General features: G+C 40.9%; 1 protein-coding gene across 3 annotated transcripts in view; it reads left to right on the forward strand.

Annotated features, from left to right (window-relative positions):
- The first annotated feature begins 610 nt into the window (after window positions 1-610).
- PH4alphaEFB (prolyl 4-hydroxylase subunit alpha-1) overlaps window positions 611-18,222 on the forward strand; it is an 83,303-nt gene continuing 65,691 nt past the window's right edge. Inside the window, exons 1-2 of one of the 3 annotated variants that reach the window (XM_076692188.1) lie at window positions 611-654; window positions 14,257-14,308. The gene's annotated coding sequence lies outside the window, so the exon portion shown is untranslated. Of the gene's footprint in view, window positions 655-14,256; window positions 14,309-18,222 lie in introns of those variants that run through there. The other 2 variants (XM_034335426.2, XM_034335425.2) reach the window with 2 other exon arrangements.

Consider the following 18,222-nt stretch of genomic DNA (forward strand, 5'->3'; position numbering starts at 1 on the left):
GGGGCAGGTGTAAAAACGAGCAGATAAAACGACGTACTGACAGAATCAGGTGAAAGCTCGAGAGATATCGACAAGTCGGACACGTGCAATTGCTGTCGATTGTTCGATTTGAAAATCGCGGGCTTTGCGGTAGAAAGGTATTGGTATTATAGTAAAAATTTGAATTTTTTATTAGCGAAGGAATAAAAGAGTTCCATATTTTGTAATAAACGTTTAAAAAGTCCCTCTCGCACGTGTAAGATCCCGAGGGAGAGAAGGATATTTGGGTGTCGAAGGGATAGAGAAAGAGGTTGAGTGGTGGGGGTAGTGGCGGGTATGCGCGCGACGCGGGACGCGCGGCAGGGGACGCGTGGCAACACGTTTGACGCAGCATCCGCGTGAAGTCAGTCGGCTGTCGGATCTCGTGCCGTGCACGTTAAAGAAGGCTTGTTCCTTGTTTATAATCGGTTGTGCTAACACGCCGTGAACCGCGTGGTTTTCTACGGAAGTTATTTAAGTGTGTTTTATCCAGTGCTATCGCGTTTACCTTGTTCTCTTCCATACGTGAATATCTTGTCGACGTTTCGGAGCAGCCAGAAAACTTGAGTTTTGGAGCAGTTCGATGGCTCGTGCAACGTGACAGACGAGGAAGGTCATTGGACAAGGAGACTACCGGTGAGTCAGCTTCTCATTTCATGCGTTATGATCGCGTCGTTGAAGCTCGTAATTATTTTCACCGAGAAACACGATACCAGACACTTCTTGTTTTTTAATTATCTTTGGAGTAAAATCGAGTTTGAAACTTCCGGTTCGTTAGACATTTCGCGGTCCGTCTATGCCGGAGATGTAAAAGCGTAGAATAAAGTTTGTCAGCGTTTAGATAGAACTGTGGATAGAAATGTAAACTGTGTAGTGCCGCGTTATATTCAACGAGAGACGAGTTATCTAGTTAAACCTCCGACGAGCAAAGTCCTGCTTTCCTTTACTGGCAAAGGAGGAAGAAGCGCATAAAGCTCGTGAACTATGTTAAATGCTTGTTGATCCGAATTCCGACGTGAATTCAGATCATGGCGTGAAAACGTACGAGAAGTATCTGGTTTGAAAGAAATTCAGCGGTTCGTCGAATCGAAACGTAGTATGACTTAATAAACGCGAGTGACAGTCGGTATTGCAATTGCGTTGTGTCAGACCGCCGCATCGCGCCACGCCATGCCACGCGCGTCACGCCGCCATGCCAGTGTCACACGAGATATACGTCCTATACCTATTTCAACGTTCGTTGCCTACTTTTCTTTTAGCGATATGATACACGTATCGCGTTGAAGCGTTCAACAGGGACCGAAACATGCCCTTGCACTCCTCCTATATTCCTACACATATACTCGACTGTCCCGTTTTTATATAGTTCCCGTGACTTGTGACGTCTTAAAATATGGAGCTGCTCTGAACCGCGCTCACCCACCGTATCCACTATTTTCAGAGCCCCGCACTATTTTTGCCTCGCGCCACCCTTAACGTAAACACATTTTTAACCGGAATTCTCTTTTGGGAGAGAGTATTATTGCGAGAAGCTACGTTTGTGCAGGAAATTTTTAATTTTATATTTTACATTATACGTATATAATACGCTTCTGAAATCGTGAGTTTTCAATTTTACATTAATATTCCTCGCTTTTAAAGTCTGTCATTTTGTTCGCCGAGCGCTTTATTGTTCCATTTATCAAAGGTCCAAACCCTTTAGGAGTTCTCTTTAGAATTCCTCTGGATTTTTGAATCGTCCATCGAAACTTGTGAAATTGTTGACGCGCGAAATTTCTATCCATCCATTTCCATCTGCTCCATCCCCTTCTGCCGATTGCCAGTCGATAATTAGATTCTTATATCAGCAAAAGTTTCAAGTAGGCGTCATTCTGTTAAGGCCGCGAAACATTTCTCGGCTCAGTGTCGTTGACTCCCACAAAGAAGGAGAACCCGGTTCCTTCGCTCCGACTTTCTTGCCTTTTTTTTTTTTTTTTTTTTTTTACTCTCGTACCACGTTCCTTCGCAGCCCTGTCGACGATAACGTGTCTCGTACCTTTGCTTTTCTTCAAAACATTACTGCATTGCACCCTCCGTCCCGGCCAACGAGTTTCATCGAAACGCTTTGTTTGTTCCTGTTTTTACTCGCCTTCACGATGTTTGCCTTACGATTGCTCTTTCCAGAAGTTTCGACAAAGTTTTCGTTGCTACGAGGAAAAAATGATAATTTCGTTGGAGAATTCTGGTAATTCTACTTTTTATGCGACTTTTCAAACCGTTCAAACCTCCATGTTCATGGAGGATGTAATTTTCTTGTTATTCTTGGAATAAAGTGGTAGAAACGGTTGGTGTTTCTACGAACCGCTCCATCGTCAAATCAATCCGAATAAAAAATCTTATATAAACGAGCAAGTTAATTCGCAAAGAGTAAGAATAATGATAATTGTCAATTTGCAAAATTATTGTTTCGAAAAGGTTTCTCTAGAATACAGTTTGTTCGAAGAATTTTGTACATGTTGTTTCAAAATCAAAGTTTCAAACGAAATTCGTAAAACTGCGTTAGATAAAAATTCTGCTAGGATAAAGTTGGAAATAGTTGGAGCCGTAGGGGTAGTAGCCTCACGGTTCGTTCGGAAACATGATTTTCCTCCCACCGATTTCACTGCATAATCCTCTCGGGACTGCAACCCCCGCATCTTTCCTTTCGATACTGAACGAAAAAAAGAACATTTTTCTCTTCGGTATATCTTTGATATTTTCAAGATTGTCAATTTACGTGTATAATTAATTTCAAGGAGACTTGAAAAATGGGGAAAAGAATGCGTTTCTTAGAAAGCGATCGAATTGGTTCTCGTTGGAAATGAAAGATAAAGCGTGGCAAAGGTCAAAGGGGAAATGGATTGTCTCGCTGACTATCTGCTACTGCACTCCCACAGAATTATGTCAGCTGGAAATGTCCTTTGAACCGGTTGATGCGTCTCGATATCGTTCACTGTATTAAACCGCACAGAGTACATAGTACAGACTACAGAGCAGCTTTTATGGGTCGAATCGTGGTATGCGATGGCGTCGTTGCTTCAGAAATTTATGTGCCGTAAATTTCATTAGATATTGCTCGATAAAACGAAAAATGATTCACTGTTTTCCTTTCAACGTTTCGGCAACGAAATCTTCTGATATACAGAAGGCGTATGAAAAAGATGGTACGCGCATCATCGATACTTGCTTTATCAAATTTTCTCGACGAAAGAGTTTAACAAGCAATATCGTAATTCAAATATGTATTCAGAGAAACTGGAGTTTGCCAGTTTTAGAGGGTAAGAGTAACTTTCACCCCAGCGAGAATCCCGGAAAATTGTACGAATGCTTGAATGAAGAGCTTCTGGCGCCTCTCTCATAATCGTAAACACTGACGTGAGAACGCCGCTGGAAAACAAACTTCTGCCGTAGCATCAATCCTGTGATAACGCATTTAAGCTCGGGTTAATCCGCATTGTTATTTCTTTCGCCGGTTATCACCGGAAGTCCTCCTAGCACCACTTTTTCGCGGTACTATGCGGTATCGCAGCCTATTCTTTCCTGCGTATAATGGAAATTAAAGTACTCTTATTCTATTTATTAAAAGTAAAAATAGTTAGTTTCCAAAGTTGAACCTTTCTATTTGCTAATTTCAGGTATCGATCAACGAATGACTTATTATTAAACTATTCTTTCTTTGTAAAATAAAAGGTTAATTTACGTATAGGTATATGTCGTATAAATGGAGATATATAAATGTTGTAGAAGGAAAAATAGCTCAGGGCAAGGAGATAGCACTTGCTCGAAAAATACTCTCCACGGGACAATAATCGCGAAAGACAGAGTTATAGGGGCTAAGATAAACGTAAGAATGGTAGATAGAGTGGTACTGTCTCTGAATTATTACATACTACTTCTCAAATTTCTCGGAAAATATCTTTTTATGCGAAAGAGTTGGATGATACAGCTAGTAGAATAAGTAAATATAAATGATACGGTGCACGAGTAGTAATTAATGTTAGAATTTAGGTGAGTTATCGATCACGGAGTGGTACGGAAATCAATGTCGTAGCCTGACTCGAGTACACATAATCAAGGGTCAAATTAATTAACAGCATCGTGGAAAATTTATCGCTGAAAATTACCTTGGTAGCAAGACGAGCCCTCATTCTGTTCTAATAATACGCGATTAAACGAGCCGCATTCTCCGACCCACTTTCATCCACCCTGTTCCAGTACGACGCCACTTTCCTGGCCATCGTTAAGAGTCTCGCGAATGAAAATGAATTTCAAGACCGCAAAGAACGTTCGACGAGAGTCCTCTCGATTTCATCCTCCTCCTCCTCGTCCTCGTTGCCAATTGTTTGTGCTTGCAGTTCCATTCGAAATTGTTTCGAAATTCACGACGCCTGAAGAGGGTGAGAGAGGGTCGTTCGACACGGTTAAGGCCGTTTTCCTTTATGTTAAACCCGACGATACGGGCTGAAACGAGCTACTGAACTCCACTTTGCTCTCTTATCCTCTCAAAGACCTTGCTCAGTTTGCCATTTTATTTCTCTTTCTCTTTCTCTTTGCTTTACACAACACTTGCGTATTTTGTTTTTCGCACTGTCAGCCCTCTCTAGTAATCTCTTTTTCTCTATCTTTCGCCTTTATTACCTTGCACATTTTCTTTTCTTTTCATTACTTTTCGTTTTGTCTCTCTGACAATGAGAAGGTGTTACGTCTTTTCTCCTCTTTTTCTTCCTATTTCGAAATTTTCCTTTCACTATATTAACTATTCCGTTTGTATTCGGTGTATGTATGTAAGTACTTGTTTCTGTACAGAGTGGACCAGGTTGGCTGTTTTTTGGTTTCTCTTCCATCTGTGCACCCCTTTTTACGTTTCTTTCTCATTTACAACGTTTTGTACTTGTTACTTGTTGTCTCTTCCGCTTTACCACCCTTTTTTCCCCTCCATACACGCTTCCGTAGCCTCGTACGTCTCTGTTTTTCTACGTCTCGCTTTTGTTCACGTGTAAATACGTTTTTTACCCTGTTTCGCGTGACCTTAACTACCCCTCTGTTCGCTATATTCCTCTTTTCCATGTCTTTGTACGCGTAAAATTTTCCGAAGTCAAATCGATTAACCCTTGCACAAATTGAAATTCACTTTTTCTCACTTCTTTTCACAACTGTGACCAGTGTACTTTATTGTTCTCTATTTTGTCGCTTCATGTGTTCTCCTTTTCCCTTTGCTTTTTCTATCGTTTCTTTCTTTCTACGTCCTTTTCTGCCAAGTGTTTGTCTAACAGGCAATTGTCGAGGCCACGTGTCACCCTTGATTCCTCTCCTTTCTTCCCTTTTCTCTGGCATCGTATCTCTTAAAGTCTATAAAATAGAAAGTTCATAAATCAGTGTTTACTGCCACAGTAGCAAACGTTCGTAATCGTTCGTTTATAAATTATTCGTAATCTCGTTTTCACCATTTCGAACCGATTCGCCAGAAAATTAGACTGGTTTCGGTATTCGGTCATTCAGGGTTCAAGTAGAGTTCAAGGAGATAAAGGTGGAGGAAGATGGGGCCTAGTTTGAAAAATTCAGCAGTCTCTGTCGTAAAAACGGAATCGAGATTTTACGAGTCGAAATGCGAAGGTGGCGTGTATAACTATGTATACTCGTATGTAGGCTTGTACCGTTGCCTCGTAAATAAAGACGCGTTTGCTGAATCACGGGGACGTAGCAGTACGTTTGCTCGGTGTTTCGTGTCTTGGCTTGAATGCAAACCATCTGCAATTAGACTCCGAAACAGGGATACTTGAATATGCGTGGCAGGTAGGAGTTGAAGTTAAAGGGAAACGGAGCTGGAAGAAGTTTCATTAGGGTGATAGGGTGGGAAGGAGATGGCCAGTGCAAAAATACGTCGAACCGGCTTCAAAGTTTCAAACTATGACTACAAATTCAAAGAAACGTCTTAGAACAGGAATTTCAGTGAAATTTAAGGGTTGATTTAACTCTGAGGGTAATATCTAAGAAAAATTGAACGCGTTACTATCGGAAAAATTTGTTGCTTTTGGAGCTTGTATTTAGTTTGATAAATCAACAGTAATAATTAATAATTGTAGTCTGACGTCCGAATATTGTACTTGGTAGATCATTAATTTGTGTTTTCCTTATTAATTATTCATGAAAGTTGCCGCTACTAAAGTATTTGTCCGCAGCGACGCGTTAATTTTCGGTGGAAAATCGTTTGGTATAGCCGAACGTTGTCCAGCGCGTGTATAACATCGAATTAATTGCAAATAAACTCGATACAAGGATAGATCGACAGACCAGGCGCACGTTTAACGGTAAACCGCAAATTTTTCCAATAATTGACGCGTTTTACATCGCTCGGTATTCGTTAATTATTATTTATTTTACGATTATCATCGAAATATTTCGTAATCGTTTATCCTGTACTGGTAAATCGAGAAAAGTAAGTAGGATAGTAGAAAAATATATTAAAAATTCATCGGAGAATATCGTTTTTTGCTGAAAATGTTTTATTCAGGTTTTAAACGCGTTAAAAGTTGTCGTTGAAATATGGAAATTCAGTGTTTCAGCTAGCACGTGGTTCATTTTATGGAGGTGAAATTTTAAACGCGATTTTCCGGTAAATTATCGAGTACCGTCCGCTATCATTTTAGCGAATCATTGTACCTACGCTATACGCTCTACGCTATGCAATACACGAATCACCGCTTCCCGTCCACACCGACTAAACTGAGAATACGGTTCCTTGGTAATCGAATACGTGAATTCAGTTATATCAGCTGGATCACGAATTGCATTTTTCTGTAAATCGCTGTCTAGGAATACGGCTCGCTATTTATAGCAAGCTGAGCTCGACCGGATCGATAACCCAAATATCAGCGAATTCAATGTGAATCGTCGAGTGTTGAAAGATAAAATGTTTTACTAATCGTAAGTTTTTTTTTTTTTTTTTTCACGTTGGAAATGGTAAATGGTAAATGGTTAAACACAATGGCGAAGATAAGCGGAGAGTTTTCTTTGTTTCGTGGAAAAGTTGGGTGGTTGGAAAACAGGTAGCCATTTAGTCGGCGCGGTGCACCACGGTGCTGCGGCCACAGGCTGTTGATTCGATTTTGGTTTTTCATCTTGCTCGGTTCGAATCGTTCGCTTTTCGTTGCGCATTTAAAACAGGTAAGCCTCATTCTCGTTTGACGAATAGACTTAGACTGTTACTCGAAATGTAATTCAAACGGGCTTTGTGCCGTAAAATGCACCCCGTCGACGGGCTGCAGTTCGCCTAATACTCTATTGTTTCGCAAAACACGCACTCGAGTTGGGGTAATGCTCTTTCCAGACAAGGCTTCCTCATGGATTTTCACTTTTCGCTACCTACCTTCTTCTTCTTCAACGGTTCAAATTATATCCTTGGTACAACGTTTCATTCACTCATTTGTAATTATAAAAACGGTTTATTTTATCAAGATTATGTAATTTTCAATAAAGACGAGAAGGTGAAGGGTTTCAGGAATCGTTGCTCTCTTCTGAGTGATCGACGGAAAAACTTTGGATATGTAATCAGTAATAAGAGTGGGAAATGTATGTCAGAACAGGACCTGTCGTTAAATATTTTCATGAAAATCTGCCCTACAGCTGCGGGGGTCTAATAATAGAGAAAGCTGAAAGAACGCGGCATTCGAGAATCGTGAAGGGATTTTCGGTGGTTCGGGTGCTTCATTAAGAACCTGACTATTCGCCCTCTCGAAATTAAAGCTTACCAACCGTACCAATCGGAATTATAGATAACCCTCTTCTAATCGAAATATCGGTCGAGTCTCTATTCATCTCTGACTGAGGGACAGAATTGCCAGAATTTTTTCTTGCTCGATGAAACAAAAATTTGATTTGAACGAATCGAGATTTGGATTTCAAACTTTTTTTCTTTTACGGATCACTATTTCAATCGAATAAAAGCTACCCTGGATACCAACGAATTTTTCCCTTAAAATTCTACAAAAGTTTCAGTGAAAAATGTATTCACTTTATGGATTTTTTGTTTCTACAAAGCGAGTGGAATACGTGGTAAATTTTAATGTCTTTAGGTATTCCTAGAGCTGTTTTCATAAATTACACGAATTACACGAATTTTCTAAATTCTAAATAATTAAAATTTGCAACGCTACGTTACAGTTAACGTTCGATAATTTATCAAAGAAAGTCGTACATACCACGCTATCGCTATTATCACAGCGGTACCACATCCAAATACCATAAATTTCTTGATTGCACGTTACGACGAGAAGTAACGTTGATAACATATCGAACGATTAAAAGCAGATTTCATGGAGCCAATAAAATTTTCGAGCACGTTATCAACGATTTTCCAATAAGCAGAGATTGGACGTAGTCGTGTTAATCGTATAACGTACGGTCAGAAAGAGGTATCGGGTGGTGGGTTGGGGTCGATTTGGGGGCAATTGGTTAGAATTAGAAGGAAAGGGAAAAAGTGGTGGAACGAAAGGATGGGGTTGTGAAAGGAAACGCGCGGTGGTCGTTGGGAAGGGTGAAGAAAGGTTACGAGCAGAGTAGTAAAACTGAAATTGTCAACGACGAACCCTCTGGAATATCATTGAAACTATTACACGGAAGCAGCACAGAAGGTAGCTCGTTGCTGAAACTGTGCGTACTTTTGCTAATGTTTGCCAGAGTACAGGTAATTTCCACTTAAGAAGTTACTTTATTTTCATATATAGGTAATATTAACACCTTAGTATCATTCCTCCACGTTCGATAGCTCCGCCATGCTTTATTCTACTATCATCTATTATCCATCTGTTTTCCAACCTCTAATATCGTTTCCTACCATCTACCACTGTACGTACACCCACACTCTCCTGTTTCTCAGAGTACAACAACCGCCATAACATTAATACGAATCACTTCCAATTACCAAGCAACTAGCCATCCAGCTATCGAACCATCGAGCGAGTCTGCCCCTATCCATTACCGGGCAAGCTTCTTACCCTAAGGCGCAATATCCAAATGTCGTTGAGAAGGCCGGCGATTTTGATTAAAATCTAGTAAACCGTAATCCATTAGCGTGATTAACAAACGTCAGGGAAGCGGTAAACTAGCGAAGCATCAAAGCGGAGGAGCGTCCACGCGTCGCGACGTACCTACGCGTTATGCAATGCGATGCGACAGTAGAGAGGGTGGCGTCTTTCCATGGAATTCGCAGCATTCTTCGTTGCACGGTTCGCTGGAAAGAGCCCTGGAAATTGGACGGAAGCAAAGGGGAAGCCGAACGTTTCCTGCACGCGGTGGAATTTGATTCGGCCACCGTTCGATATTTAAATTCTACAGTTTAGATCTATCAGTTGTGGATCAGCTAGCTACCGAAGGTTCGAAATGAAAAACTCAAAATAGAGTTATTTCTTTAGTCTAGAATAGAAAAATTAAAGGATTTGATGTTTCGTCCCCCATGAACGCGACGTGTCTCACTTTAGCTTTCGAGTCTCGAAGCGGAAACATTGATCGTTAAGAAGCCGTACTTTCTTTCTTTTTTATTATTCTCTACCGTGCATCCTTTGGGGACAATTGATGGTCGATGGCGGATGATGGTTGCCTTTGATCTTGAATCCTATTTTCCGTCAACGCTGCTTTCCTCTTGGTCGATCCTTTAGATCCTTCCGGTTCGACGATCTCGTCGTCTTTGACACCCTTTGAGATCCGTTTACCCGGTGTAATTGTCATTCTTGTTCGAACGCTGACAATTTTTATATATTATACGATCGAACTGCCCATCTTTCCGGGCTCTTATTCCTCGTCAGATTTTCAATTTCTCACCTTTATGTGGAGAATATCTGAAATTTTTTATACCAAGTAAATTCCTATTTCGTTCTTTTTTACTTTTCTTTTTTTTTTTTTCTTTCTTTTGCCATTGATACCATTTGCCATCGAGTGATCCCGAAACGATCGTGTAATCTGAAATTCTCGCCTCGTCCCCGAAGCATACACTCAAGTATTTTTCTATTTCGCTTTCCACTCACGCTTACTCCTTCGAATACCACGAAAAACATCGACGTCTACTTTGTTTTCCACGCGTGTTGCGCAAAGCTGTATCGAGCTACGACGATGCAATATTCAAAAGAATATGCAAAAGAGTTGCGTGAGCCACGTTGCTGCAAGTCTTGGCGAATGTCAAGGAATTCAGGGATCTCCGGGTAAGTTTAGTGATTCATGACACAATAGGAGATAGATCGGATCATAAAGCGGTTGGCCAAGTTAAGGGTGTTATTTCATCGAACGGAAATCTCCGCGTATGCTGGTAGGCGACGTTTACGACGTTTACGAGGTTGCATGCGACTGGTGCGCGTTTATCGTTTGTCGATAACCGGTGAAATAAATCTCTACCTAGCCCTTTTCTTTCCGAAAGTCGTTTTCCCGGCTAATCGGATCGTTATCCGATTTTTGCTTTCGTTTTCAAGGAGAAAATAAGCTTACAGTACGTGTAATTACATTCTAATTACGTTGCTCTGCCGGTGTATGTGATTTCAGTAGTAGCTTGCTTTAATTACAGCCCAGCTAACTCGGATTATTAATTAACTCTGTTAATGGATATAGGACCGAGGTTTCAAGCTTATGTGCTTTGTAGTCTCCAAGCTCGAAAAATAAGCATATTTCCATAGTTTCAACCGCATAACATTTTCGTTTCGGACCTAATCCTTATACGGGCTTTCCGTTGTTCAGTAGATATCGTTGCTCGTGCTCGTCTATCATACCATCTGGATTCTCCATTCCAAATGATGTCAGATTCGTCACGCTGAAATAGCTTCGAAATTGTCCAAGAATATATTGGGTTATTACATAGATAATATAGCGTTCGGTAACTGAAAGCTAATTTATTTATGTAACAAGCCAATATTTCAACACGTAATAGGAGGAAACCACTGCAGGAGACTTTCTTCTTAAGAGCACCCCATAGGACGCGGCCAACTGTCCTTCGGCCATGGAAAAGCAACTTTTCCAGCCGCCATCCGTTGATCTAGTTTTATTTTTCAACTGGTTCGCTGCAGGAGATTTTTGGTCTCCAAGTTCCGAAGGGAACGTAGTTTAATATCTTGGCGAAGCATCGAATTCCAACGGAAATAGTGCTATAAATTGAAATCAGTGTCGGGGCTCTCACTCTCTGTTCCTGACTGATTCTTCTTGATGGCTTTTCAATGCTATCGTTTCGTTCTCTCTTCTTTCTTTTCCTTTCCTTGCGGTTATTGTCATAAAGTGTACCAACCAACGAGGCGAATGCCAGACATTCCTGCCGTTTTCCTGGCTGTGTCCACCAATTTCAGGGAACAGGTCATCGAATACACGGAATATTGCCACCGTTGTCCAAGGATCGCCAAACGTTTCCAAATGTGTCGCGAGGTTCTCGGGAAATAACGGTGTTACTTGCCTGGGAAGGCAAGAAATTTCATCGCTTCGATTGAATAACTGAAACCTCGTTACATCGATTTAATTAGCTGAAATTCACCGAACATTTCCAGCTCAACAACACTTCACTCTAGCGTACGGATCATCGACAGACACTGTAACACAGTTTCCAACGTGAACGAGCCACTTTGGTAGATATCATCGAATCAATGGTTGAAAGAAGGGGAAAAAAAATTCCAAGCCAGCAGCCGGTCATTGAACGAAGCGAAATCAATCGGTCGGATTCTTGTGCATTCTTCGAGCGGTCGTTCTCGAGGAGCCACCTGATCCCCAGGGGTGGTCTCGTCACAGGAAGGGTGGAAAAAAGTCCGTGGTGTATAGAAAGTGGCGAGGATGCGATAGAAGTTGGGAGTGAATAACGCGGCGATATTCTCATTGCATATTCAACGCGAAGGCACGTAGGTACACGCGTGTACCTGACGCTGCAAAGGTAGCAAAAAAAAGAAAAAGAAAAAAAAAAAAGAAAAAGGAGTGAGAAAACACTTCTCGATATAAGCTGAGGTACGAGCTGGAAAATAGAGGCTCACGGTGCGTCACGGTGCCCTCTAGCACGCGTTTACCAGCAAGTATGATTAAACGGTTAGACTGCGTTTTGCTTTTCCTTTGATACCGCTCTTTTTTTAAACGTTCGTTATCCTTGAAATTCTAATTCGACGAACAAGCGACACGCTCTCGTTTTCACCACGTTGCGAAATTGATCGCTTGAATCGTGTCAAAAATCCTAATGACCCAATGTAAATGTAACCCGCTATGAAAATAGCAGAAAGGAGATAAAGATAAAATGAAAAAAATAGCGTTTAGGGTTGAAATATCGAGAAGGTAACAAGAGCGGAGGAAGGACAATGGTGTGTCCCCGTGTAGCAGAGGCATTGTTCTTTTATATTGTTCGATAAATACCCGTGCCAGCACGTGCACGGGCTGTAAACTGGAAAAACAGTGCGCGAGAAGGGTGAGGCTTGATGTACGAGCTGAAAAAAAGTCAGCCGTAGATGGAGAGGGTTTGTCCGGGAGGCTACATATGCAAACGCGAGGTTAAATGTCCATGCGGCGAGAAAGAGGGCAGGGGGCGTCGACAAATTAAAGTGATTTATTTTATTTTCCTGGAACTCGGCATTAATCTTGCCGCGTACAGAGACGCGCAAGATGTTGGGAAATACGGTAAGCAGATTTTCCTTCGGGCTTTTATTCAATTCCTTCGCCAACCCCCGGCAGAACTCGAGATAGGTATTAACTTTAAACCGTGTTAAATTTTTATTTTCATCTCGATGCACACGACGAATATCTTTTTCCAGTTAATTTTCTTTTTTCCATAATTCTTCTTCAATCATGCTTTGAATATTCTCGTTGAAAGGATTGGAAATACTTGAAGGAAAAATGATATCATTTAACCGGTTAATCTCCCCATTATTTCCACCATGAAAGTACCCATGAAACGTGGAATTTGATGAAACGAGGAAATAATCCAGTGCCAATGGTTCTTGCTTATAAAGCTTCGTCGTTGGAACAAAAAACGGGGACGTTTTCGATTAATTAAGCACGCTCGTCGAAAAAATCCATCGTCAGTAGCGTCGAACGAGGGCGTAAGGGGCCGTTTATTCTCGTTTCACGGAAATCGAAATAAAGTTCGCTAATTTGTCGTACGTCCGGTTCACACTCGGCCGTTGAACACGGTTTTCCCGCGTGGCAGGCATCTCCGTTTCGGCTCGTACATCAGCCAAGACAGCGAGTTAGCCGAATTTAACGCAACGTTGAATAGAACGATAAACAAAACTAAGAACGACACCAGGGGCTAACAATTTATTCTGACAATTTTCATTCAGTTAATCGTGATTTAGAAATTCTCGCAAACCTTGCGATTTATTAGCTTTTGCTATTTTTTTCTGATTGTTTTGAAAATTGTTACAGTCTATCTGACAAATTCCTTTAATCCTTTAAAAAATAGTTGTTTTGTTAGGATATACGTGAAACGGTCGATTATCAAAACGGCCTGACACTATTCGATGTCGCAAAGTGTTTCGAATATATGTAGTTTTCTTTATTTCTAACTATTGAACGATGCAGTAGTATATAACTGTCCGAGTAAAGGATAAACGAAAGAGAGGAGAAATCGTTTGCCGACGATAAACGATCAAGTTTGTTCAACCCCGTAGAAAGAGCCGATGGCATCGAACGAAGACACGATGTGTTGGAGCATCGAAAAAACATGGAGACTCGGAGACGAAAGTATACCGAGTCACGAAGCTTCTCGGAATTCGAGAGAAGCTCGAAGTAATCTGAAGCAAAGATGAAGCAAAGGAAACTCGCCCCATGACCCTTTTCCGTTTCTTTTCTCGCTTCTGTTGCCGGAAAAGAAACGCCTTTGCCTGCCATTTTCTGCGCATTGTTTTGCTAATTGTGACTGTGTCTCTGTCATATTCCCACCGGAAATGAAAATTTTTACCCAAGGCACCTGTTTCTAGGAGTTTCTCCCTCCTTCTTCCATTTTCTTTTCTTTTCCATTTTCCGCCTCGTTTCCTTGTCTTCAATTTCTTGCTTTGTCTGCGGAACACGCGCGAAATTAGAAGCATTTTCGCCGCTTCCTAGAGCCTCGGTTTCTTCGTTCGCGAAATTAAACTGGCTCTCTGCTCAGTTTTGCGACATTTCTCGCGCCATGTCGGAGATTTATGACGAAACGCTCGCGAAAAATGCACGCGTGCGATGCTAAAACTTCCTACTAAATATGTGTACTTTTTCTAATATTTTAATAATTATCTGTTACAGATTAACCAAACACTGTTACACGATTCGAGCTGCGTATCATCGAGATATACAGGTATTTATACGAAAAATATACACAAAAGATAGAAAATTTAATAAACACGGGAACAATAATTCCAGTCGAACATTTTTCTTTTATTCATTCGTTTTTTTTTCGAAATCAAACAAAAGCGCAACTCCCAGTGTAAAATAGCAACGATTTGTCAAAGAGATTCTTCGCATAGAACTAGAAAAATCTCGTTTTTCGCGTGATCGGACGAAAGGATTTATTGAATTTCACGTTGAACGAGAAATGTATTCAGGGTAAAGGGTAGAAGGATGGCGGAGTTGGCTGTCGTCGATTATTAAGTACAAGTAAAAAAGCTAGCCCCTTTCTGCTTTTCGCTCGCAAATCACATAGCTATTTCACTGACAGGACCAACGACGACGACGAAAAATTAAAAAAAAAAAAAAGAAAAAGAATAGAAGGGCGTTATAGTTGGGAGCTGAGGTAACTCTGAGCCGCGAAACAAAAGGTGGAATAACCGCGGGGCTGATAAAGGGATCGCTGATAGTTGGAAAAACGGAATCGACCGGTCGAATTCGATATTTCGAGCCGGCATAGGCGCGGTACAACGCGATGCAGCCCGAAAAACTTTTGATATTGAGACGAATGGGGCTGGCGGGTAAATGTAGCTTTTCCCGAAAGCAAACAACCTGCTGCAAAATGTGTTTCCACGCGACCTTTGTCATCCTTTTAACTTTCTATCCGGTTACAAAATCGCAAAAGTTTATTAACAGAAATTCTTTTCGGATCGAATGGTAGTATTCGATTTTCTCGCGGAAACCGAAAAATTGACTAGAAACGTAGAGTTCCGGTGGTTAACGCGCGTCCGCGCATTCGCAAACGATGAAATATCGAGGAATAATTCGAAAAAGCGTTGACAAAAGGTGAATGCGGAGAACAAGGACGAACGATATCGAGCCGGAAAAGATGAGAATCGATCGAGTTCCGGAGTTATTTCGTTATATCCGTTTGCGCGGGCTTTCGAAGTGGACCGACCGGCATGGCAGGAAGTTTATAGGATTAGTTTGAAACGAGTCTGAGCGAAGAGGGCGGAAACGAGATTCACGCGACGAGTGGATACCAGAGATTATTTTATTCATTTCGAGGTGAAATCGGATGGTTGGATGAAATTTTTCTCCAATAAAACTAAGATCTTTCTTTCGAAATTAAAAATACCTATCTAATTGCAAAAATCAATGATTACAGAGGTTTATTATTCGCGTGTTCAATTAGTAGTTTGTAATTAGAGAAGAGGTAGGGTGCGAGGCTAATTCCGTGGAACGGAATTGAAGAACAGAGGCCTAATGGGGAAACTGTTGGTGCTTGGATTTTAATATTTTATTGACATACTAACCGTAGCTCCCCTATATTGGCTTTCGCTTCCACACACACACACACCTTACACCGCTTCTACTCCCTTTAGTTCTGCTCTAATTCTTTTCTACTATCTCTTATTTCCCTCTACTCGTTTTCGTTCCTGCTTCTGCATATTTCAATTCCATTCTAATCGTTTCCGTTCTAACAAAATACGACAAGGATGAACGAAGCATTTACTTGATCGACAGGAAATCATTTCCGTGAAAGCTCTGTTCGACAATGGAATATTTTTGCGACGGAAAGCGATGCGTTTGCTGCGGAGTAGTATCGTTCGGATTTTATTCGAGGTCCATTCTTATGTTAATTTATCAGCGGCGAACGAATGCTCGGTATAATAGGACACGGATTTATAGCCTGCGATTCGTCACGATGAAAGAGGAGAAAATTATCGAGAAATCGGAATAAAAGATGAGAAGAAGAAGAAATTTGTAATGTTTTTCTTTTTTTACGGGTAAGTCTGATCGCGAGGTTAGAAATGATTTTACGAAGCAACCTAAAGTGAAAGAAGAGCTGAAAATAGAAGAAATAAAATTGGAGAACACGAGAAAGCAAAGAAGTTGAAGGAGTCGAAGGGAATTTTTGCGAAATCAAGAGCAAAGGGGTTTCGAGGGTCTCAGAGGAGTGAAACAAACGTTGAACAAGTTGAAGGGGGGAAGCTGGGAAAGCAGAGAAAACGTTGAGGCAAAAGTAAAATAAGAAAGATCGCTCGATGAAACCTGAGAAAATTGTGTGTGATCAGTGGCTGTGGTTTCGAGAAACTGGTAAAGAAAAGGATAAAACGGTTCGAAAGTAAAGGCCAAATTAAAGAGAAGTGCGATCAAAGAAGCCGGAGAAAGAGGCAACAGGAAATAGGAAATAGGAAATAGGAAATGGAAGTAAAAAGTAAATCGACAAACTTGCTAACAATTTTTTACTATTGAATTTTATTTCTTTTTCTTACACTTTTATTTATAATTCGGTATCTGGATTACCATCTGCGAAATCACGGATATTTATAGTTGCAAGCTGATTCTGATGCAAATGAAGAAACCGTGCGGTAGTGGTCTCGTCTTCTGATAAAGTCGTTTGTCCCGTTTGCTGGGTGTGTTCCAATTTAAATTATCTAACACGCTCTTCCTGAAGCGATAAGCCCACGTTGTCGGGAAGAAAGCAAGAGAAATGGCAAAGAATCTTTTACTGGCACGTTTACCAGACAAATGTTATAAGTATAAAATGAGATTTTCATCTTGACCTGGATACGTAGCTTTGAATTGAAATCGATGTCTCGATGTTTCGATGGTTCGAGCTGTTTGTTGAACGGATGGAGAGGATCTACTGCATTTGTCAGTAGGGGGTGTGCGAACTTTTTCAGTCTAGCGACGCCGCCAGAATAATTGCGCGAAATCGCATAATCCGGTTAAGGGGTGCAATTTTGTCGCATCGAATTGAAGCTTCTGATTGCATAGAGCATGTGTTGTTACGTGTGTGCCGTGTGTTTATCGAACGATCGTGAGAGCAGCCGAAAATTACGCTCGTCGTAACACTGGCAACGGATAACACCCCTACGTGGCGAATAATTTTTAATTTTTCATCCCTCTGATGCGATCTCGGTATGCTCGAATTAACGGGTTTACCTATATATCGTGTATATATATATATATATAAACAAATAAAAAGAGGAAACGAGAAAACGATAAAACGAAAAAAGAAGAAAATATGACAAATAGGTGGTGGCTGGGTTTGCTCGTTGGTTGGCGTTCGTTCAACATTTTCGCGTTTATCTCCAATATTTGCATTCGCGTTTAGAGTAGTTTGCGATGAAAACTGCACCACGTTTGCTCGAACCTCTTTTATTATCGATTATTTAAATCGACCTTCACCACGCTTGCTCAATTTTCATCTAGTTTACTTGAAAAAATTCACCCCTTGTTTCTTTGTTTTTCAATTTTCTTGATTTTTCCTATTTTAATTCTTTTTTAATCTGTTAACTGTTTTTTAATACTGGATATCCAGTATATTCATTTGCATTTTCGCTCATCTTCTCGTTAGCCTATTGGCTGATATTCCATCTTCCCCTTTTCCATAGCAGTGAAAAGCGAATTTCAGCATTCAGTCTCCTCTTGGCTCGTTTTTTTCCACTCGCCACATTTTTACCACAGGGCACAGGCCCAGCCTCGTTTACTCGTCCCTCTGTTAACCCTTTTCCTCCCTTTCTCTCTGTCGCAGGCCACTGTTTTCGTTGGAAATTACGTCGACAGTAATATAAAATGCGTGGGTTTATCCTTCCGGAAGTTTGACTCACTCTTTGTATTTTCGTACGATAGGATCCTTTGCTTGTCCCATCGTTCCTCTCTTTTTTTCCTCTTTGCTTTTTACTTTCTCTCGGTTACGTGGCAATCCAATTACCGAATGAAAAAATGTGAAGAGTCTCGTCTCCCGTCTCTGTGCACAGAGGGAAAAATGGATGATAATGTTATTATTATTATTATTATTATCATCATCAGGAAGAGCATAGGATAGAATTCCCAATGACGCTATGATCGTTGTTATTGTGATTTTTCATTTTT

Source organism: Osmia lignaria, chromosome 14, assembly GCF_051020975.1.
Source record: "Osmia lignaria lignaria isolate PbOS001 chromosome 14, iyOsmLign1, whole genome shotgun sequence".
Classification (NCBI taxonomy): domain Eukaryota; kingdom Metazoa; phylum Arthropoda; class Insecta; order Hymenoptera; family Megachilidae; genus Osmia; species Osmia lignaria.